This window comes from Tursiops truncatus, chromosome 1, assembly GCF_011762595.2.
Source record: "Tursiops truncatus isolate mTurTru1 chromosome 1, mTurTru1.mat.Y, whole genome shotgun sequence".
Classification (NCBI taxonomy): domain Eukaryota; kingdom Metazoa; phylum Chordata; class Mammalia; order Artiodactyla; family Delphinidae; genus Tursiops; species Tursiops truncatus.
Genome location: NC_047034.1, coordinates 51,867,072 through 51,887,846, shown reverse-complemented (window position 1 = coordinate 51,887,846; position 20,775 = coordinate 51,867,072). Strand labels below are relative to the sequence as shown.

At 42.0% G+C, this 20,775-nt stretch overlaps 1 long non-coding RNA gene across 1 annotated transcript in view; it reads right to left on the bottom strand.

Moving 5' to 3' along the window:
• The window catches only part of LOC109547193 (uncharacterized), a 473,400-nt gene that overhangs the window by 306,260 nt on the left and 146,365 nt on the right, over window positions 1-20,775 (bottom strand). The window contains exon 4 of the long non-coding RNA XR_004526090.2: window positions 3,339-3,400. This is a non-coding gene — a long non-coding RNA (uncharacterized lncRNA). The remainder of the gene's footprint in view (window positions 1-3,338; window positions 3,401-20,775) is intronic.

Below are 20,775 nucleotides of genomic sequence, written 5' to 3'. Positions count from 1 at the left end.
AGCTTCCACTGGACTGCTTGAGGCACCCGAGGGAGGAGCCATGTGGATATGTGCACATGCCAGATGATGATGAGAGGAGCTCCCATCCAGTGAGCACTCGCTTCCAACCAGGCACTGTGCCAAGCACTTCACACACATGACTTCAGTTAAGACCCAGGACTACCCTCTGCAACAGATACTATTACTTTCTTTAGCAGAGAAGAAGGAGACACAGCCAAGGCTGATTAACTTGCCCAAGGTTACCTGATCGTGCAATCAGGTAGGATTCAAACCTGGGCCACCTGATTGCAACACAGCTAAACAGGGAATGGCTAAAGGATGCCTAAAGATAAACTCAGATAGCGTGGAGGTCAGTGGCCCGTCGGCCCAGGCTCCTGGCTCTCATACATAGAACCAGCATATGGATTTTTCTCTCCCTGAACCCAAGCCAGTCATGTGACCGGAATCTGGGAGCAGAAAGAGAAGCCTCTGCCCTTCCCCAGTAGAGCTGCTGCCCCGGCTGTTTATTACTCACTCCTCCTGATCTAATGGGAGTTGAAATTTCCATTAATTAAGAATATAAATAAATAAATGGGGAGGAAAGAAAGCGAGATGGTGGCGTGGTGCCCAGAAGGCTCTGCGGAAAGCAGCCAGTCCACGCTTCATTAGCGTCTTTGCTCCCTCTCCAAACCTGCTAACGCAGCCTTTCTTCTGATACACGCACTCAGGGAACTCCAGTTTGGAGGGGACGGTTTGGTTGCAAACCTTCCATGCTTCTAAGCGGCCATTCATGGCCTTTAAAGGGCCAGCTTGCCCCCAACCCAGCGTACGTCCTCAGCTCAGTCACCCTCCTTCCCACAGTGCCTTCAGAAAAGAAAGATTATTGCTGCAGGGCCCCTGCCGGGAGCCCTCATGCTGTCACAATGTAATCTTGTGTGACGGTGACACAGCTGGTCATGAACGTTTTCTTGGTCATATTTTCCCCTCAGCTATGTCTTTATGTTCCTCAGGTCAAACCTCTCCCCTCCAGCTGAGGTTGAAACAGCATTGCTAGAAATGAGCATTGTGCCAGCAGGCTGCCGTTGCAGACCAGAAGCAAGAGGTGGAAGGGAGAGATGGAGAGGGAAGGGTGCTGGTGGGAAGTCCATTCCACCAGCAAGCACTCGTGGCTTACCTACCACACTGGGCTTTGGGTCGGAGACAAAAGTGGTGAGAGCAGGTCCTCAGCCCTGTGTGTGCAGCCGTTTTGGGGAGAAGACATAACACAAGAGCAGGCAGCGTTTAATAAGGACAAAACTGCATGTGGCCGACTCTGTACAGCAGAGTTCATGAGAGAGAGACAGTTGGGGTGGAAAAGGTAGATAGAGGGTCCAGAATGTCTATATGGTAGGGGTGTGGAGGGAGGAACTAGCTGTGTGGCTTGTTTCAAGGCTGCATTGCCCGACAAGCACACTGCTTTCCTTTGCTGCAGCTGAGACGGAGTTTTAATGGCGGTGAGGATGGTACCTCCCCGCAAGCTGTCTTTGGTGCTGCTACTCTCTTTGAGGGTTATACAGCCCTGAAAGTTGAGGCTTGTGCTGGGCCAAGGAAGGGTGTAAGACATTCCTTTCTGCTTCCTCACGAATAGGATTAGCAGCTAAAATGGATGAGTGAAGCTGGAATCAATAGAGAATTTTTTAGAAGCAGAGGCAGAGAACTCAGCCACATGCAAGAGTGAAACTGAACCACTATCTTATACCATACACAAAAATCAACTCAAGTTGAAAAGGCAACCTACTGAATGGGAGAAAATATTTGCAAATAATATCTGATAAGGGCTTAATATCCAAGATATATAAAGAACTCTTATATAACTCAACAGCAAAGGAATCTGATGTTTAAAAAGGGCAGAGGATCTGAACAGACGTTTTTCCAAAATAGACTTATAGATGGCCAACAAGTACATGAAAAGGTGCTCAACATCAGTAATCATCAGGGACATGCAAATCAAAACCACAATGAGAGGTCACTCCACACCTCTTAGAAGGGCTATTATCAAAAAGGCAAGAGGTAACAAGTGTTGGTGAGAATGAGGAGAATAGGGAATTCTTGTGCACTGTTGCTGGGAGTGTACATTGGTGCAACCAGTACAGAAAACAGTATAGAGTTTTCTCAAAAAACTAGAAATAGAAGTATCATATAATCCAGCAATTCCACTTCTGCGTATTTACCCAAAGAAAATGAAAACACTAACTCAAAAAGTTATCTACACCCCCAGGTTCATTGCAGCATTGTTCACAAAAGCCAAGATATGGAAACAATCTAAGTGTCCACCAATGAATGAATGGATAACTAAAATGTGGTATATATGTGCACAATGGAATATTATTCAGCTGTAAAAAAAGAATGAAATATTGCCATTTGCAACAGCATGGATGGACCTCAAGTGCATTATGCTAATGAAATATAAAGTCAGACAGAGAAAGACAATGTATGATCTCACTTGTGTGAAATCTAAACAAAAACAAGAAAACAAAAAAAACAAGCCTAGATACAAAGAACAAATTGGTGGTTGCCAGAGGTGGGAGTGAGGGGAAGAGAAATGGCTGAAGGGAAGCAAAGGTACAAACTTTTACAAACAGTTATAAAATAAATAAATCATAAGGATGTAATATACAGCATGGTGACTATAGGTAGTAATACTGTATTACATATTTGAAAGTTGCCAAGAGTAAATCTTAAAAGCTCTCATCATAAGAAAAAAAATTGTAACTATGTATGGTGACAGATGTTACTAGACTGAGTGTGGTGACCATTTCACAATATATACAAATGTTGAATCGTTATGTTGTACACCTGAAACTAATATAATGTTCTATGCCAATTACACCTCAGTTCTTTTAAAGGAGACTTTGATTTGGGAAAGCTGTCAAAACATCCCAAGGTTTTGCATCTTTGGCTTCTGAGATCACCATTAGCAATAAGAGGCCTTTTGTTTCTTTCATAGAAGATTTCTTTGTAGAGGCAGACGCCCTGATGGCTTTTAATAGTTTGACTTGTGCCTACTTAGACGGAGGGTCAAAGCAGTCTGAACTTTTCTGAATTTATTTTCCCAAGTCCCCTAGCAGTTTATGCTGTGGACTTACCTCTAGGCTTTGAGACTTCCTGAACAGCTGTCCTCCATTGTGGATTCCCAATATAACTACCCTGAACTTTTACAGGTCCCCAGAACCTATCCAGGAGGAATATTTTTTAAAAAAATAAAGTTGGGATCAGAGAGCTGCACACAGCAAGTGGAGCTCCAATCCAAGACTGCCTTGCCCAGGTCCCTCGGTACGGACGAGAAGAACAGTAATTCAAAGGGCTCAGGGGCGCCTCACCTGTGCGTTTGTTGTCAGGCTGCTAGCAGTCAGCTTCGGAGCACACTCCTCATCGACAGAAACTGTTAAAAAAAAAAAAAAAAAGATTTTAAAAAACAGTTTAGGGGGGCTTCCCTGGTGGCGCAGTGGTTGAGAGTCCGCCTGCCGATGCAGGGGACGCGGGTTCGTGCCCCGGTCCGGGAAGATCCCACATGCCGCGGAGCGGCTGGGCCCGTGAACCATGGCCACTGAGCCTGCGCGTCCGGAGCCTGTGCTCCGCAACGGGAGAGGCCACAACAGTGAGACGCCCGCGTACCACACACACACACACACACACACACAAAATACTTAGGTGATACACACAAACTTTATTTAATACCTCCTGTAGTAGATGGTCTTCCTTCAGAAAACTGCAAGATGGCACAGAAAGAAAGAAGCTTTTACAGGATAAAGAATAAAGAACAAGGAAGAAAGAAACAGAAAATATGGTTGGCTGGGGTCATGTAATCAACCTTGTGTGCAGAAGGCCCAGAGTGGGCTTAGCTTTGGGGGATAAGCTGACGACCGTTTCTGCTCAGAAGGAGTATTTCCAGGGGCAAGAAAGTGATCTTTATGCTACCCCAGGCTGCAGCAGTACCATAATGGGCCTAGAAATTTACTTCAACAGACCCCAGCCCTACTTTTAGCCCTGCCTCCCACCCTTAACTAACTTCCCTATTTCTTTTGCAAAAAAGTGAGGATAAGGCAGTAGTCTGGCACCCCCGTGGATTTGTCTCTTGCAACAGCGTTTGGACAGGACAGGGACTCCCCTTCTTCCAGCCTCTGACCACCCCGTAACCTCCTTTCTAGTCACAGCCTCCAGGACCACGTTCTCAGCTGTCCTCGGCCTCCAGGGCCAGCCAGCGCTGGGTTTTGTGGTCAGCTTCTTTTCGTCCACCAACAATGAGCCCCCAGGACGCCGTCAGCCGCCAGGGCAACCTGCAACTGAGGACCTGCTACATACACATACCTCTCTCTGGGCTTCTATTTTAACCGCAACAGTGGTGCTCCGGCGGGCCTGGGCCACGTCTTTTGCGAGTTGGCAGAGGGGAAAAGCTCGAGCGTGCCCAGCGTCTCTTGAAGATGCAAAACCAGTGCAGAGGCTGCTCCCTCTACTGGGACATGCCAAAGCCATCCCAAGATGAGTGGGGAAAAGCCTTGGACACCAGGGAAGCCACGGTGGCCCTGGAGAAAAACCTGAACCAGGCCGTTTGGGGTCTGCATGCCCTGAGTTCTGCCTGCACATGCCCCCAGCTTTTTGGCTTCTTAGAGAACTGTAACAGAGCAGGACCCACCGAGGCCTTCCCAGGACAGACCCCTGGCCCACATCCGCTGCTGTGGCTCCTCTCTGAAGTGCCTGGATAATAGTATCCCATGCACATTTCCAGAGTATTTCAGACGCTAAAAACCACCACCAACTGGGGGAAATTTACTAACGAGCACGTATCCCCCAGACCTTCCGGCACCTAAGGGTTGATAAATGTTAACCCCTGTGACTCCGCCCTGTTACCTCACCATCAGCCAATCAGAGAATTGTGCACGAGCTGATCACACACCCTGCGACCACCCCCACTCCCCCTCACCTGGCCTTTAAAAATGCTTTGCTGAAATCCTTCAGGGAATTCGGGGTTTTGGGGGGGCATAAGCACCCTTCGCCTTGCATGGCCCTGCAATAAACCTTTCTCTGCTCCAAACTCCAACATTTCAAAGTTTCTTTGGCCTCACTGTATGTGGGTAACACAAGCTTGCGTTCAGTAACAAACCACTTTCCTAGATGAGGAGGTAACTCATCAAGAAGATGGAGAACACCTGACTGCCCTCCGTGGGCTGGTGGCCCCCAGGCTGGGCTGAGCGAGTATGTCTTCCAAGGCTCACCCTCAAGCACAACTAGAGCCTCTGGAGCCCAGTGGCCTTTGGGGGACCTCTCCGCATCCCCCTGGTGTCAGGGTTTCCACCTGAGGCTTTCTCTGCTGCCGCCAGGCAGCTTTTTAAACACCCTGGAGCCCTCTCCCAAGCTGTGGAACAAATGGAAACAATAAAGCTTTTTGCAGCAAAAAAAAAGGAAAGAAAGAAAGAAAGAATAAGATTCCCTGCAGTCTGCCTGCTTCACAGGTTAGCCTCATCAAAAGAGCTCCAGAATATGGTTATTATAAATATTGTTCTATTTTGGTTTCTTTGAGGTTAGGCTTAAGTCAGAGTCATTCACTTAGTAGTTTGGTGGGTGTTGGTGGGAATAGAGACATGGATACATTTGAGGACATTAGAAAAAGCTCATCCAGCATTTCTAGCTTCCTTCCAAATTAAAGTGAAAATCAGGTTCTGTTTCACTCCTTTTTCCTCTCAGTCCCTGGTCTAGTCTCCTCAAAGTTTCCAGAGAATAAGCCCACCCAGCTTGATTGTTTAAATGAGAAACGAGCTGCTATTCTTACCCAGGGAGATTCGCTTGTGTTGCTTCCCTGAGAGCACATCTCCTTCTTTAATGCCGTGGTTCTCAGCACAGCGACATATTAGAATCACCTGAGGGTGCTCTTTAAAAATACCAACACCTGGGCCCGGCCTCCAGGGATTCTGACCTAATTGCTCTGGAGAGCCTTCTAATATTCAGCCAGGTTGAGGACAACTGCTCTAAGGTGTGAAATAAATTCACCCATGTCCCTACCCTCAAAAAACAACAGACTACTTCTCCCCCACTCTGCCGGCATGAGAGTCCAGGTCTATTCATGATTTGCTTAGCTTTGGATAGATGGGTTTTGTTTATGAGGTTTGGGGGTGGTTTTTAATGAACTAGAGAATTAAGATCTTCATCTTTCAGCAAGATGTCAGGATATTACTTGAACCAACTCATCCCTCCTTTGACAAAAATATTTTTAAAATATTAACTGAAATCTAAGATTCTGTGAGAGTCCCCAATGTAACACGATGACAGATCTTAGGGTCATTTTGTCCAATATTTCACAATAGACTGCATCAGAATCACCTGTGCCCTGCTCAATGCCCCATGATAAAAATCCAGATTACCAGGTCCCAACCCCAGAAATTCTGACTCAGTAATTCTGAAGTAGGGACCAGAAATCTGAGGCTTAAACAAGATACCCAGAATACTCTTCTGCACAGCCAATTTGGGGAACCACTTTTTTTGACAATTTCTCTCTTGTATGAATAGATGTGAATGCCTTAATTGCTACAGTAATGTTCTTCAATCATTCTCTTTTCAAATGGTGCCCAAACTTTGAACCGTATAGATGCCACTTTCCCTAGCATCCCTACTAAAAGTGTTATAGCATGTCCTTTTTACAGTTAGAGAGAATTTAGGCTGAAGATTCTGCAAGAAAGTTTAGGACTAGGGTTAGAGTTGAATTAGGATCACACAACTTCCTTTAGAAATAACAACATACAGGTGTACAGCAGTAAGAATACACTTGAATCAGGAGGAGAGTAGAAAGGGAAAAAAGATATGAATGAGAATTTGACACTCTCCCTATTCATTGGCCATGAAAGGATCCCCTTATGGGATATAGACAGGAGTCTATCCCTTCTCCCCAACACTGTGCAAACTCTTCAACACAAAGGGAATGTAAAAGGAGCCTTTGAGGCAGGAGATAGATGGACCCCAGGCTGAGCAGCTGCAGTTCATCCCCCATGCACAGATACTCCAAAATAACAGGAGGGAAGAAAAGCTGAGCCCTACCCAGATAAGAGATAAAAGACCACATATTCCTCATTCAGAGGTCAAGGAGACTTTCCCAACTATACATGCACAGAGAGGCTCCTTGGATGTCAAAATAGAGTGATGTCAACCTATGCAAAGGCCTTTTCACTAGAATCCATCTTGGCTAAGAGATGTGTGCACATACTTGGGAGGACCCTGAGATAGACCAAATATGGACTCAGAACCAGGCAAAGCAAGATGATTGGTCAGAGGAAACCCAGAAGAAATGCCCCATATAAGTGATTTAAACTACCACGAAGATGCAACTCTCTCTCTGAGTCCACACGTACCCCTTTTCCTCCTAATAAACACTTTACTTGTTTCACTACTTTCCATCACTAGGTGGAAATTCATTTCTACGCAGCTGACGGGCCAGGACCTTGTAACTAGCCACCGGTCCCTGGTGGTCTAGTGGTTAGGATTCAGGGCTCTCAGGGCCACAGCCTGACGTCAGTCTCTGGCCAGGAACCGAAATCCTGCTTCAAGCCACTGCAGGCCGAGGCCACCCAAGATCACCTTGAAAGAGAAAACCAGGGGAACGCTAAGGTAGAAGAGAGTATGGGAAGGGATGGAAAAGAATCCTGTAAGGGACAGTACTGAGAAGCCTCCAAGTAGAGTCTAAAGAGAAAAAAATCAAAGAGAGAGAAAATAGGATAAGACACATGTCCCAACCCCTAGTACTCTGACTACAAGTCTTCAGAACGTCCACCTCTGAATGTGCAAAACCTGATGCATCCCAGAAAGTCATTTTTCTTCAGAGCAGCATCTATCATACAGATGTGAAACAGGGCTCCATCACCTTTGCCATGGGGCTTTTCTACCAACTCACAATGCTCCTCTATTGCTTCCTGCCTGCAGAAATCTTGAAGGTAGGGAAAAGTGGAGGGGGGCCAGCCTCCAGGTGGAGTTACACAAATGTGGATTGAGACTGGGATCCAAGGACCCAGTGTTTTGGGCATTTGTAGCCAAATCCCTTTGATTTTTCTCTTTGTTAAAAAAAAAAACAATCACTGAGCACCTGTTAGGTATTGTGCGTTTACATACACATTATCTCATTTCATCCTCAACACAGCCCTAAGAAGCAGGATTACCATTTACATTTTACAGATAAGGAAACTGAACCTTAAAGAAGTGGCAAGACTAATCCAAGGAAGTACAGCCAAAATCACCCAGATCTCCTTTACCTAGAACAGTGCTCTTTCCATGGTACTTCAGCTGCCTTTGGATTTAAGCTTCAGGTTTTGGTCCAATAGAACTAACAAACTTCCAGTTATAAAATAAATAAGTCCTGGGTATATACTGTACAGCATGGTGACTATAGTTAATAATGCTATACTATGTATTTGAAAGTTGCTATGAGAATAAAAATTCCCACCACAAGAAAAAAAATTGTAACTATGTATGGTGATGAATGTTAACTAGACATTGTGGTAACAAAAAAAGAACTAATCTGCAAAACTATCTGGTTCTTAGATTTGATAAGAGAAGCAGAGGATATTGGAGGCTCTTTTGAAAAATTGAGAGAAGAAGAAAATGAGAAAGACCACTGAAGGGAAACCAGTCACTCCTGGGCAAGCATGCAAGGGAGTTTACACTTTGTAACATACTCTCTGCTCCACACACTTATGGATGAGAGACAAAACATGAAAATAGAAAGTAAAAAAAGGCAGAAACAAGCTCAACAACAAGATACATGTTCTGTGAACCAGAAGTAGAATAGAAATCCAAAATGGTGAGTGGAACTAAAGCTGCAGCCTGCTGAATTCTGGGTCTGGATACAAAGAAGTTGGCCATCTAGACAGAGGAATAAAAGAGTGCCTACAGCTTCAGGCCCAGAGTTTGGTGGGGAGACTTCCCTGTCCCACAACCTCCCTAAGGCCAGAGCTTTTAGCACACTACAAATCTAGAGCTGCTGGAAGTCCCAGACACATCCTCTCCATCAGAAATTGAACTAAGTAGCTCATGTCATAGTGAATGGATCTGTGCTACCACCAATGTCCCTTCAGAACAAGAGTCCCAGTGATTTAAACCTGGAGTGGCAAAAGCAAGGTGGAATAGATGACAAAACCACTGGACACGGAAGATGAGCAAAGAGTAAAAGGGGGAAGGGAGAGAGAGAGAGAGATGAAACCACCAATATTTAGCCAGAAAACTAAAATTTCAAAACACATGAAGAAATCTAATGCTAAGAAAAAGTTAACAGAATCATGCACTGAACATGAATTCATCCCTGATTAAATTACCTTTATGAAATAGTCTGACAAAGACTTTTAAAAAGCTGTGTTTGGAAAACTCAAAGAAACTAATAAAGTCACAACTTCCATTTAAAAAGAGTAAGTAATTATGAGACTACAGAAACCAAATGGGAATAGAAAGGTCCCAATTAGCTTGATTGTGATAATCATTTCATTTTACAATGTATAGATATATCAAATCACCATGTACACCTTAAATATATATAATTTGTATTATCAATTATACCTCAATAATCTGGCGACGGGAATCTTATAAATGAGAGATATCACTGAATTTAAATCTCAAATAATGGGATAAACTCTAGAATGAACTTTCAAAGAATTCATATGTTGAAAATTTTTGTACAGATTCACTCAGAAAATATCACAGAGAAAACAAAAATATAAATTAAAAGGCAGTTAAGAAGCATAGAGAATGGAATGAGAGATTTCCAGTGCTGTTGCAGAAGTTAAAGAACTAAGAATTTTCCAGAATTCATAATATAAGAGTCATTAAATCAAGACTGCCCACTGACAACTGAGCAGGAAAAATAAAGATAAATCCATGTCTGACACTAGTAAACCTATGGAACATCAGAGAGAAAAGAGAGAAAAATACTTCAGAGCCCCAGAGAGAAAAGCCAGATTGCCCACAAAGTAATGACATTTAAAATGACAGCACACTGCTCACTAGCAACAAAGAGGATAATTGACAATGGAGTTATGCCTTTAAATACTGAGAAAAAATAAATATCAACCTAGAATTATAGACATGCTAAAATGGAGTAGGGACAAAATAAAGGTAATTTTTAGTCACAAAAGGACAAAGAATGTATTATCCATACATCCTCGCTAACATGCACAAAAGCATGTGCTTCAGCAAAAAGAAAAGTGAATACAGAGGAAAACATGGAATGCAAGAAATGAAAAATGAGAACAGGAAATAATTTAAGCTGATAAATCTAATTAACTACTGGTCATAAAAATTGAAAACATTTTTATGTATAAAAAAATGTAAAGCTAAACTTTGGACCACAATAACAAGATAAGATGCAAGAGTTATACTCAATTGAAAAGGATGGTAGGTCCATATTATGTTCAAAAAGAAGAATAAAAGTACTTAACAACTTGAAATTATTAATAATTATTTATAGTGAGGTGTGTATTTTTTTAAGGGTAGGGGAAGCTACCAATAAAAGAATAGTACTACAGTCTTTTTACTGAAGGCTTCTAAACCAACAGAGGAAAAAATAAGGGGTTGATGATGGGAATATAGAAAATTTATCAATTCACAGAAGGCAAAAAGGCAAAAAATAAAAGAAGGGGAAACAATGATAAAAACAAAATAAAAATGTTAAAATAAGTCCAAATATGATATATCACTGTGTGTATATGCAGATTAAATTCTCAATAAAACATCAGAGAACATCATATTGGTATTTGTTTTTAATACCACTATTATTGCTGAAAACAGATACACCTAAAGCAAAACATCCAAAAAATTAAAAATAAAGGTACACCACTTAGGAGAGTACTTTCTCAATATCTAATAAAATCCAAGATGTCCAAAATTCTTACTTCCTGGTAATATATCACAGAAGAGTGTTTTTCAGACTTAGTCTGTGACCCATTCCTGGGTCATGGACTCAATTTAGTGAATCACAACCAACACTTTTTTTTTTAATTTTAAAAAAGGGGTGGGAAAAGGAATAAATAGAATAGGATAGGAAAGAATGGAGACAGAACAGAATAGAAATCAAAGTAAATATCACAAAAAAAAAAAAAGTAAATATCACAGAGCTTCATGGGTAAAAGGATATATCGTCTCACAAAGCTTTCCTTTGTGGTGTGTGTGCACATGAGTAGGCAAATGTGCATGTACTACGTTGTGATGGAAAATGCATCTCTTCCTTTTTTAATTTTAAGTTGGAAAAACCCTAGCCTAGAGAAATTCTTGCAAGTGTGAGCAAAAAGACATACTCTGAAGTTGACTGCAATGTTATTTGTAATCAGGAAAAATGGGAAATATCTTAAAAGTTCATCAACAGGAGAATGGATAAATTGAGGTAAATACACATACAACAAAGAAAATAAACTAAACCTATGTATGTCAACATGAATAAATCTCAAAATCAAAATATTGCATGAGTAAAAGCAAACTACAGAAAGATATACACAAGATACACACTCTATGCTAAAAAATTATACAAAGTTTGAAAGCAGCAAAACAATAATATGTTTTGTGGTATAGTCTGAAGTCAGGGAGCCTGATTCCTCCAGCTCCATTTTTCTTTCTCAAGATTGCTTTGGCTATTGGGATCTTTTGTGTTTCCATACAAATTGTGACATTTTTTGTTCTAGTTCTGTGAAAAATGCCATTGGTAGTTTACACAACAATGTAAAGCAATTATACTCCAATAAAGATGTTAAAAAAAACACAATAGTATGTATTGTTATAAATACACACATACATTATGTAGAGTAATGGTATAAAAACTTGTAAGGGATGACAAATACCAAAGTCAGAGTATAGTTAACTCTTGGGAACAGAGTAGAGGCAGGTAATCCGGTCAGAGAGGACTTCACAAGAGGCTTCAACTAAATCCGTAATGCTTTAACAAAAAAATGTGGAAGTAAATATAAGGGGAATGTTAAGATTTAATAAGGCTGGAGGGATTTATGGGTGTTAACAATTTGCTCCTTAGGCTTTTCTATATATTTGAAAATATTTATGGCCAAAAATAATAAAGCTTCCAAAATCTGTGATTTTTAGTCCCTGGGCTAATCACAAATTCTGGCATGAGTTTCTATCCTCCCCAAACTTTATATCTGGCTCATCAATATAGCAAATATTGACCCATTATCTTACTTCTAAACAAGAAAACATAGTCAACTTTTCCATGGTCACACAAGGCAAAAGAAAATTCCCTACCGCGAGTTGTGGACCTGGAGAATTTATTTTTACCTGCAGCAGAAGCAGAGTTTGAACTCAGCTCCACATATAAAAAAAGGCCACCGCATTAACCCTAAGTGTGATACAGGTTCCACTGTGCTTCTGACGAGCAGAAGATGGATGTGTGGCTTTACTCCTGCTAATGAACGTTTCAATCTTCTAATAAACACCCTAATAAAGAAAAATTGAGATTTAACTCAATTTTATTATCGCAACTGACATGTGGCAAGGTTTTAACTGGGCTGAAAACAGCTTCCAATAATAATGCCCTCCTTAATTGATTCATTAAAGGGGCCCCTACTGAGACAGGCGTGCTAGTTCCAAGAAAAGGAATGGAACAGGCCCCAATTTCCCACTGAGTGGCTATGATCCCTCTGCCATCAACTCCCCAGGCCATTGAAGAGGATGTTAAGAGTGGTCAATGCCTGAAATTGATCCTCACACACTCACCACCCCCTTAGTGGGGTAACAAAAGAGAAAAATGGGACCTCAAAATATTCCCTCTTAGTATGAATGAATCTGCAAATAAACATGCAAGGGGGTGCACTGAGAGCATGAAATTAAAGCTTTTTACAAGATTGAACAAAAATTACCACATCCCAGCATGGTTGCACAGGGAGCAGAGGGGCAGGTGCAGCAGAGGGAAGACTTAAGAGGAACAAATGAAAATCATTTGTTTGTGGGAAATGGTAGTGTTGAGTATATTATATAATAATAGAGTGTGGTGATTAAAGGTATGAGGTCTTGGGGCTTCCCTGGTGGCGCAGTGGTTGAGAGTCTGCCTGCCGATGCAGGGGACACGGGTTCGTGCCCCGGTCCGGGAAGATCCCACATGCTGCGGAGCGGCTGGGCCCGTGAGCCATGGCCGCTGAGCCTGTGTGTCTGGAGCCTGTGCTCCGCAATGGGAGAGGCCACAACAGTGAGAGGCCCGCGTACTGCAAAAAAAAAAAAAAAAAAGTATGGGGTCTGCAATCAGGTAGACCTGGAAGTCTGTCCCGCTCTTGCACTTACCAGCTCTGTCGCCTTGTGCCGGTGAACCCACCTAAATCCCAGTTTCCTCAGCTATAACACAGGAATGATAAATTAATCATCTACCACAGCAGCCAGGATATGTCAGATCATATTCTTTTGTTCAAAACCCTCTGATGGCTCCTCATTACATTCCTACACTATCTGCGCCCTCCGTCGCCTCTCTGGTGGCATCTCCTGCTCTCCTCCCCCAATTCACTCCACGCTGCGTCACCCCCACCCCCCTGCCGCTCCTCAGAAGTACCCAGTGTGCTCTCAGCCCTGGCTTTTGCTGGCTCCCTTTCCTCCAGTTCTCTGAACCACTCACTCCTTCACCTCTGTCACGTCTTTGATCCATCCTCACCTCCTCCATGACACCCTATTTAAAATTGCAAACTGTCCCTCTGCACACTCTAAATAATTTCTTCCCCGCTCTTTTTCTTTTTGCATAGAGTTCATCACCTTCTAGCATACCATATAACTCAGTTATTTCATCTATTGTTTATTCTTCCCTACTGTTTTGCTTACTGATCTATCCCAAATGCCTAGAACAGTGAAGAGCAGATAGCAGGTGCTTAATTGTTGTTACAAGAAATCCTCATAAGATTGTCCTAATGACTAAATTAGATAGTGCCTGCCAAGCCCTTAGCTCAATGTGGGCATACAGAAGCATTCAGTAAATATTATCTATTGTTATCAGCGTGGTTACTATTATTGTGATCATTATTATTTTCCATCCAACATGAGGATATTATTAAATCATCAAGTTAGGGTTCTTCCGGCCATTTGTTCCTGGAGATGAAAGACCTAGGTTTAATTAACTAGAGTTATCTGACACTACATGACACCTTGTCATGTATAGACACCACTGCCAATGATTCAACGTGCCGGGTCACCTGCAGATCCCACCCCCACCCCATCTACTCACACAGGGCTGCGGTCAGCTGCTAAGTCAAGAATGTATATCAAGGTACATCTAGGAACTGCTGCTCTCTCTTGTCCCTTTAGGACTGCACTGCCTATAAATACCAACTTGACAGCAAGCGGCTAGAAAGAGTTTTATTTTACATTTAACAGAAGATAAGGAAAGGGGCAGAGAGAGGGATTGTCTGACTTGCCTGCTGAAGTCTGCAGAATTTAAGCTTCCACTACATTCTCTGAGACATTTGTGTTTCTGTCCATGAAGAGAAGAAAACAGCCACCATCTGCCCAGCCCATAACCTCTCAGGCACTAATGAGATGCCTTCTTCTTTGTCAAACACTCAGGAGCTCCTGTGATAAAGCACTGTCCTGGGTAAATAATGAATGGAACAAACCCATTAGCTCCAAGTTCAACTGCATCTTCTGTTTCCTGAACATGAAGGAAGACAGGAGCAGCCGAAGCAATGAGCCGTTCAGCACTCTGGAGCCAAAGCTCGCTCTCCAGTTCTCAGCTGGTAAACCATGTGAAGAGCACGTGGCAGCCAAGACACCAGGTCTCTGTGTTTTCTTTCCCGATGTGCCCAACTCCCTTTGCATGCTGCAGATGGCACCTGCACAAGGAAACACAGGTTGGTGCATGTGAGAGCACTGACGGCCCCATCAACTTGCCCATCTACAGGACATCAGGAGGCAGGAGAGAGCAGGGGTTCAAAAGCACAAGCACCTGAGTAGGAAAGTGCTGTGTTCAAATCCTAATCTGTCAATTAGCATTCATTCGTGTGACCTCAGGCCAGTTACTTTGATCTCTCTGAGCCTCAGTTGCCATATCTATAAATAGTGTTGATGATAACTAACTCATCAAACTTGTGGATAATTAAATGAAATCAATTAACGTGGAGTCTAGAACATAGTAAGTGCTCAGTAAAACCCATTTTTGGAGGGTGGTGGGTCTGCAAGGAACAAAGAGCTTGAATGCCATTATATTCAATCATCTATTCATTCAACAAACATAAATCGAATACCTATGAGTTTAGTCAACAAATAGTTATTGAATGCCTCCTGGTTCCAGGCCCTAGACTAGCTGCTAAAGATACATCAGTGAGCAAAGCAGACAAGATACCCTGTCCTCACAGAGCTTACGGTCTAGTGAATAATAGTGGACAACATAGAATATGTACTTAGTATGTGCCAGCCAGTGTTCTAAGTGTTTTACCTGTATTAACTTACTTAATGCCTAAACCACCCTAAGAAGTACATTACCATTATTATCTCCATATGACAGAGGAAGCAAGTGAGGCACAAATCACTTCATTGCCCAAGGTCATAAGGCTACTAAGCATCAAAGCCAGGGATTGAACCCAACTAGACCAACTCCAGAGTCCATTCTCTTAAGCATGACATATGTTGCCTTCTTGCAACTATGAGATAGTGAGCACTTTATAGGTAGAAAACACATCTCGTTCATTTTTGTATCCCCAACGAAGCACGTGGCTTGTGAAAATGCTCGATAAATGCTTATTGCAGGAACAAAGGACAGATTGAGGCACAGTCGCTACTCTTTTTGCCAGTCTCATGACATCTCTCCATAAACCCTGAATATATAATGAAGATATACTATTCTTCTTATGCATAGAGAATATTCTTGATCTTCTGTCCATAGGCTATTAAATGTAAGGCTGTTTTTCCAGAAATGGTGATGAATTTTCCTTGAACCACCTATATGCATTTGAGAGGGGTCTGGCAGGGACTGAGCTATAATTTAAAAATCTAGACTATGTGGTTCCAGGGGGACAAGATACACAGTACTTCTGCTATTTTATTTTGGAAACCACTGAAACATCCCAACCACACTCACTATATCTCACTCAAGGCCTGAGTTCTCCCACATAAACCTCTCTAACTCTTCCTATTCTCAGGACCACTGATAGACAACCTAGTTGCAGTCTAAGTGGGCCACAGTTGACGATGGTAGAGGCACCTACTACACTGAACTACTACACTGAAGAGGCAACTACTACCATATGGAGGCAGAAGAAAGAGGCGCTCCCCTGTGCACTAAGACAGTTTGGAAGAGCTTGATAATCTGCCCTGGCTATGGCTCGCACTTGATTGGTAGTAATTATAATAGTTATATTAATTGTATGCTATACATTAGATTAGATATGTTTACATTTATATCAATTATTTTATTACAGACTCACAGAGAATGAACTTATGGTTACAGTGGGGGGGGGAGGGGGAGGGATAGATTGGGAGTTTGGGATTGACAGGTACACACTGCTATATTTAAAATGGATAACCAACAAGGACCTACTGTATAGCACAGGGAACTCTGCTGAATATTCTGTAACAACCTAATTGGGAAAAGAATTTGAAAAAAATAGATACATGTGTATGTAAAACTGAATCACTTTGTTGTACACCTGAAACTAACACAACATTGTTTATCAGCTATACTCCAACATAAAATAAAAAGTTAAAAAAAACAAAAAATAAAATTTGTAATGCTCTTAATAAGATTAAATAAAGATAAAAAAATAAATAAAAAGTCAAAAAAAATGGGAAACAAACTAAGTTCCTTTAACAAAGACACCTAAAAATACAGTGGTTTAAACCAGGTAGTTTTTCCCCTATTGTGTAACAATCTAGAAGTATCATGTATAGTCGAAGCTGCTGTAACAAAGATTTGTTTTTTTAATGTGACTTAAACAAGAGCCAAGTTTCTTATTCACATAATGAATTGGGAAAGCAGCCTGCCATCACCAACATGTGGCTTCCACTGGGGGATCAAAGAGGCTCCTCAATTCCCACCATCACATCCCAGCCAGCAGGAGATGCAAAGGAGCAACAGGAGAGCATGCTCATTTCTTTCAAGGATACAGTCTGGAGGTGCACACATCACTTGCATCCCTCTAGTCAGAACCTGGTCACAGAGTTGTTATGAGGAATAAATTGAAAAACCAGATGCCTTGAGTAAGGCATTTGATAAATGTCCATTTTCTTTTCCTTCTCCTTTTGACACCAGTATCTTGAAAGTGAATCCTAGTGTGATCATTTGAATTATTATTCAGCAAAAAATTCATTCCTTCCCCTTCCCACTGTGGACAGAGTATGCTTCCCTGTTTCACTGATGGTAGGTTTGGCCACGTCATGTGCTTTGTCCATTGGAATGTTAGCGGATATGATGCAAGAAGAAGCTTCAAATGTGTAGTTCAACTGGGCTAGTGCTCCAGTGATAACATCATAAGAAGAGCTTATCCCCATGCTGCTGCTACCCCTTTTTAGGCTGGGCTGAAATGATGGGAGAGACCTGAGCCCAAAACATAGCCTGGAGCCAACCCCAGTCAATATGCAACCTAAAACAGGATCGCTTGCTGAACTCAGCCTAGAACAGTTGAATGAAAATCATCCAGCAGACCTGTGGATGCGAGCATAAGTGCTTGTTATTATAAGTAACGCATTTGGGGGTAGTTTATTATGCAGCATTATTGTAGCAATAGCTGGGCAACACAGAAATTGTTAGCAGAAGTGGAGTACTGCCATCCTGTAAATCTAAAATATGTGACTGTGGTTTGATGATTAGGCAGCAGATGATGAGGAAACTGTTATGGAGAGCTGGAAACATGCCATCCCATGTTATGTAGTGAGGAAGCCCTTGGCAAAACTGATCTGTGATAACTTGGAAGATAGAAAATGTGCCTAATGAACTTGAGTAAGAAAGTGTCAGGGCAGAACGTTGATAGTATAATTTGGTTGTTACCAGCTGGGTAAGGTATTGCAAGACAAAGTTGAGTTTATAAAGAAACTGAGCAGCTGGCCAACAAGACTGTGAGAGAATATAGAAAGCCCAGCAATTCCAGGACTTGCAGGTTTGAAAAGTAAAACTGTTTTTCGCTTTACCATCTTATCAGCCTCCGGACAAAAACTATATTAAGGGTGCAATTGTCACATCCTTTGTCACTTTTGAAAGGACTGAACTGGTGCCTATCAGTTCTTTTCAGCTGAACAAAGTGCTCCTAGAAAGATAGAAAGCATGATCCCACAGAGGCTTAACAAACCCAAGGTTTGTTAACCCAAGGTCTAACAAACCCAAAATCAGTCTCAAGAGAGAGGCATCTCCCAAAATTTATTATAGATGTAACTAACATGGAGTTGACTGACATCAAACATAAGAGACTCACAAACCTTTTGAGACATCTATATTGGTAAAATGTCATCAACCTGAGACTGTAACTGTTTGAGATGTCAAAAGTTCTCTGGTCCTCAAATTTCTATAAGCAGAAAGCAGGCTGAAAAAGTTGCTGATCCAGAAAGAAAGGAGTATTCTCTAAAGTTCTCTTCAGAAGTGGACATGCATGGTAGATGATGGACAAAGAAAGACCTCTTGGAAGTTGGAGCCAAAAGACATGGAGAACAATGGACCAGTGAGTCACTTCCAGGGAACAGAACTAGGGCCTAATCCAGGGGTCAGTGAACCACGGCCTACAGGCCAAATCCTGCCTGTTACCCGATTTAGTAAATAAAGTTTTATTGAAACACAACCACACCCACAGATTTAAATATTTTCTATGCTGCTTTTTACTACAACACCAAGTTGAGAAGTTGCAACAGATACCATCTGGCCTGCAAAGCCTAAAATATTTATTAGCTGGTGCTTTAAGTTGTCAACCCCTGGCCTAGTAAAAGAACACTCTACACCTACACAATAAGAAAACCTGGCTACACTGGTACAGCAGGATTTCAGAACTGCTGTGGATCAGTGACTGTGATGTGCCAGCCGCCATTCTTCCCTTTTTCAAATGGGCGTACTTACTGAATTTCTTCTGTTTCTGTTAACATTGTACGCTGGGTGGTTGGAAAGCAAATAACTTGTCTCTTTATTTCCTAAGTGTCTCAGTCAATAGGAGCCATATCAGGATTCGGTAAAATTGCAAAAGATCTTAGATATCAAGCCTGATATAGGTAGGATGAGGAATTTAAGAGTGTTGGGATGGGGGTAAGTGTATTTTGCATACAGGAGAACAATGAATATGAGGCCAGATTGTGATGAATTATATTATTCACTCCCCTTCCTCTCCCATTGTGGGTATTATAACCTTCTTCATTGCATGGGCTTGGCCGTGCAACTTGCTTTGGCCAATGGAACATGGCCAGGCATGGTAGGAATAAGGACTTTCAGCGTGCTTATGTGGTTCATCGTAGATCTTGCATTCCACTGATTTGCCATCAGAAGAGCATCTTCTTCCATCTGGTCCTCAGAATAAACATGACTTGGAACAGATGTGAACCCAAGACACAGGCTTAAGCCAAATAAGGCCAATCTGAAGCCTGAAGCAGAGCCTCCCAGGCAAGGCCAGGCTAAATCAGCTAACTGCAGTCAATTTGCAGACCCGTAAGTGATAGCATACGTACTTGTTGTGAACTACTGAACTTTGAGGTGGTTTGTTATACAGCATTATTGTAGCAATCACTGATTGATACACAGGGCTCCATAAAATGACGAGGCCACTGGAATCTAGTAAGTTGCACTTGAATCTGAAATCAAAAAACTTCAGTTCAAATTCCAGCTCTTCCATTTACTGCTATTTAATTGGAGGAAGTTACCATACCTTTCTGAGTCTCAGGGGTTTTTTAATTATAAAATGAGGGTGATAATAACCTAAATCAAAGAGTCATTATAAGATTAAATAAGATGGTATACTCAAGTGTGTTTTGTAACTTCAGTAAAGTATATAAATACAAGATATTTTTATTATTAACTTCAGTTCACATAAAGCAGCCCTGGTTTTTATTTCAGTGGTGGAGAAGGAGTTATGCCATTTCTGTCCTCTGACCCCGAAAAGTGGCCAGGCTAAGTCAAAAAAGATAAGTATCTGTAAGCTGTTAGCACTGTGATGTTTTAATAATTCTTTCTTGATTATCTTTATTTGATTTTCTGATTTTTCTCTAATGAACAAGTATAATTTTATAATAAAAAACCAAATAAATATAAAGATTATTCTATTAAAAATTGACTGTGCTACACAAGCGTGACACTTCTGAGCACATTTCCCTTCCCCTACGTGAGGAACACACAGTGCCACTGACAGCGGCAATTTAACTACTAGACTAAAAAGAAAGTCCTCTGAGCCCACATTCTTCCCCTGCTGCAGAATGAGGGAAAAAGCAGAACATTCCCCTTTGTGTACCACCCACAAATCACTGAAAAGCCCAACCCAGCAGAGAAGGAACCTCCATCAGAAATAAAAGCCCGCGTTAGAACTATGTCCACCAAATTATTTTCCATGGGGGCCGGTGTGACACACAATCAGAGTTGCATCTGGGGCACTGCAACCCCATTATTTTGTGCTCGTGTCAAAAATGTTTTTCCTTCTCCAAAATGCCAAAGGGAAGAGCATGGGTTTCCTAGAAATGGCTCTAACTTGTGTCGCTCCTCCTGAGAGAATGGAGTGGTGAGGACACAGACACTGCCCACCAAGAGAGGGGGAAAAGGTCAAATCAATAACACTGACGATATCCATTTGTTCCACAAAGACAGCCAGCACAGGTGTCTGGGGAGGATTATTTGAGGAATAAATCTACCCACACTGATCC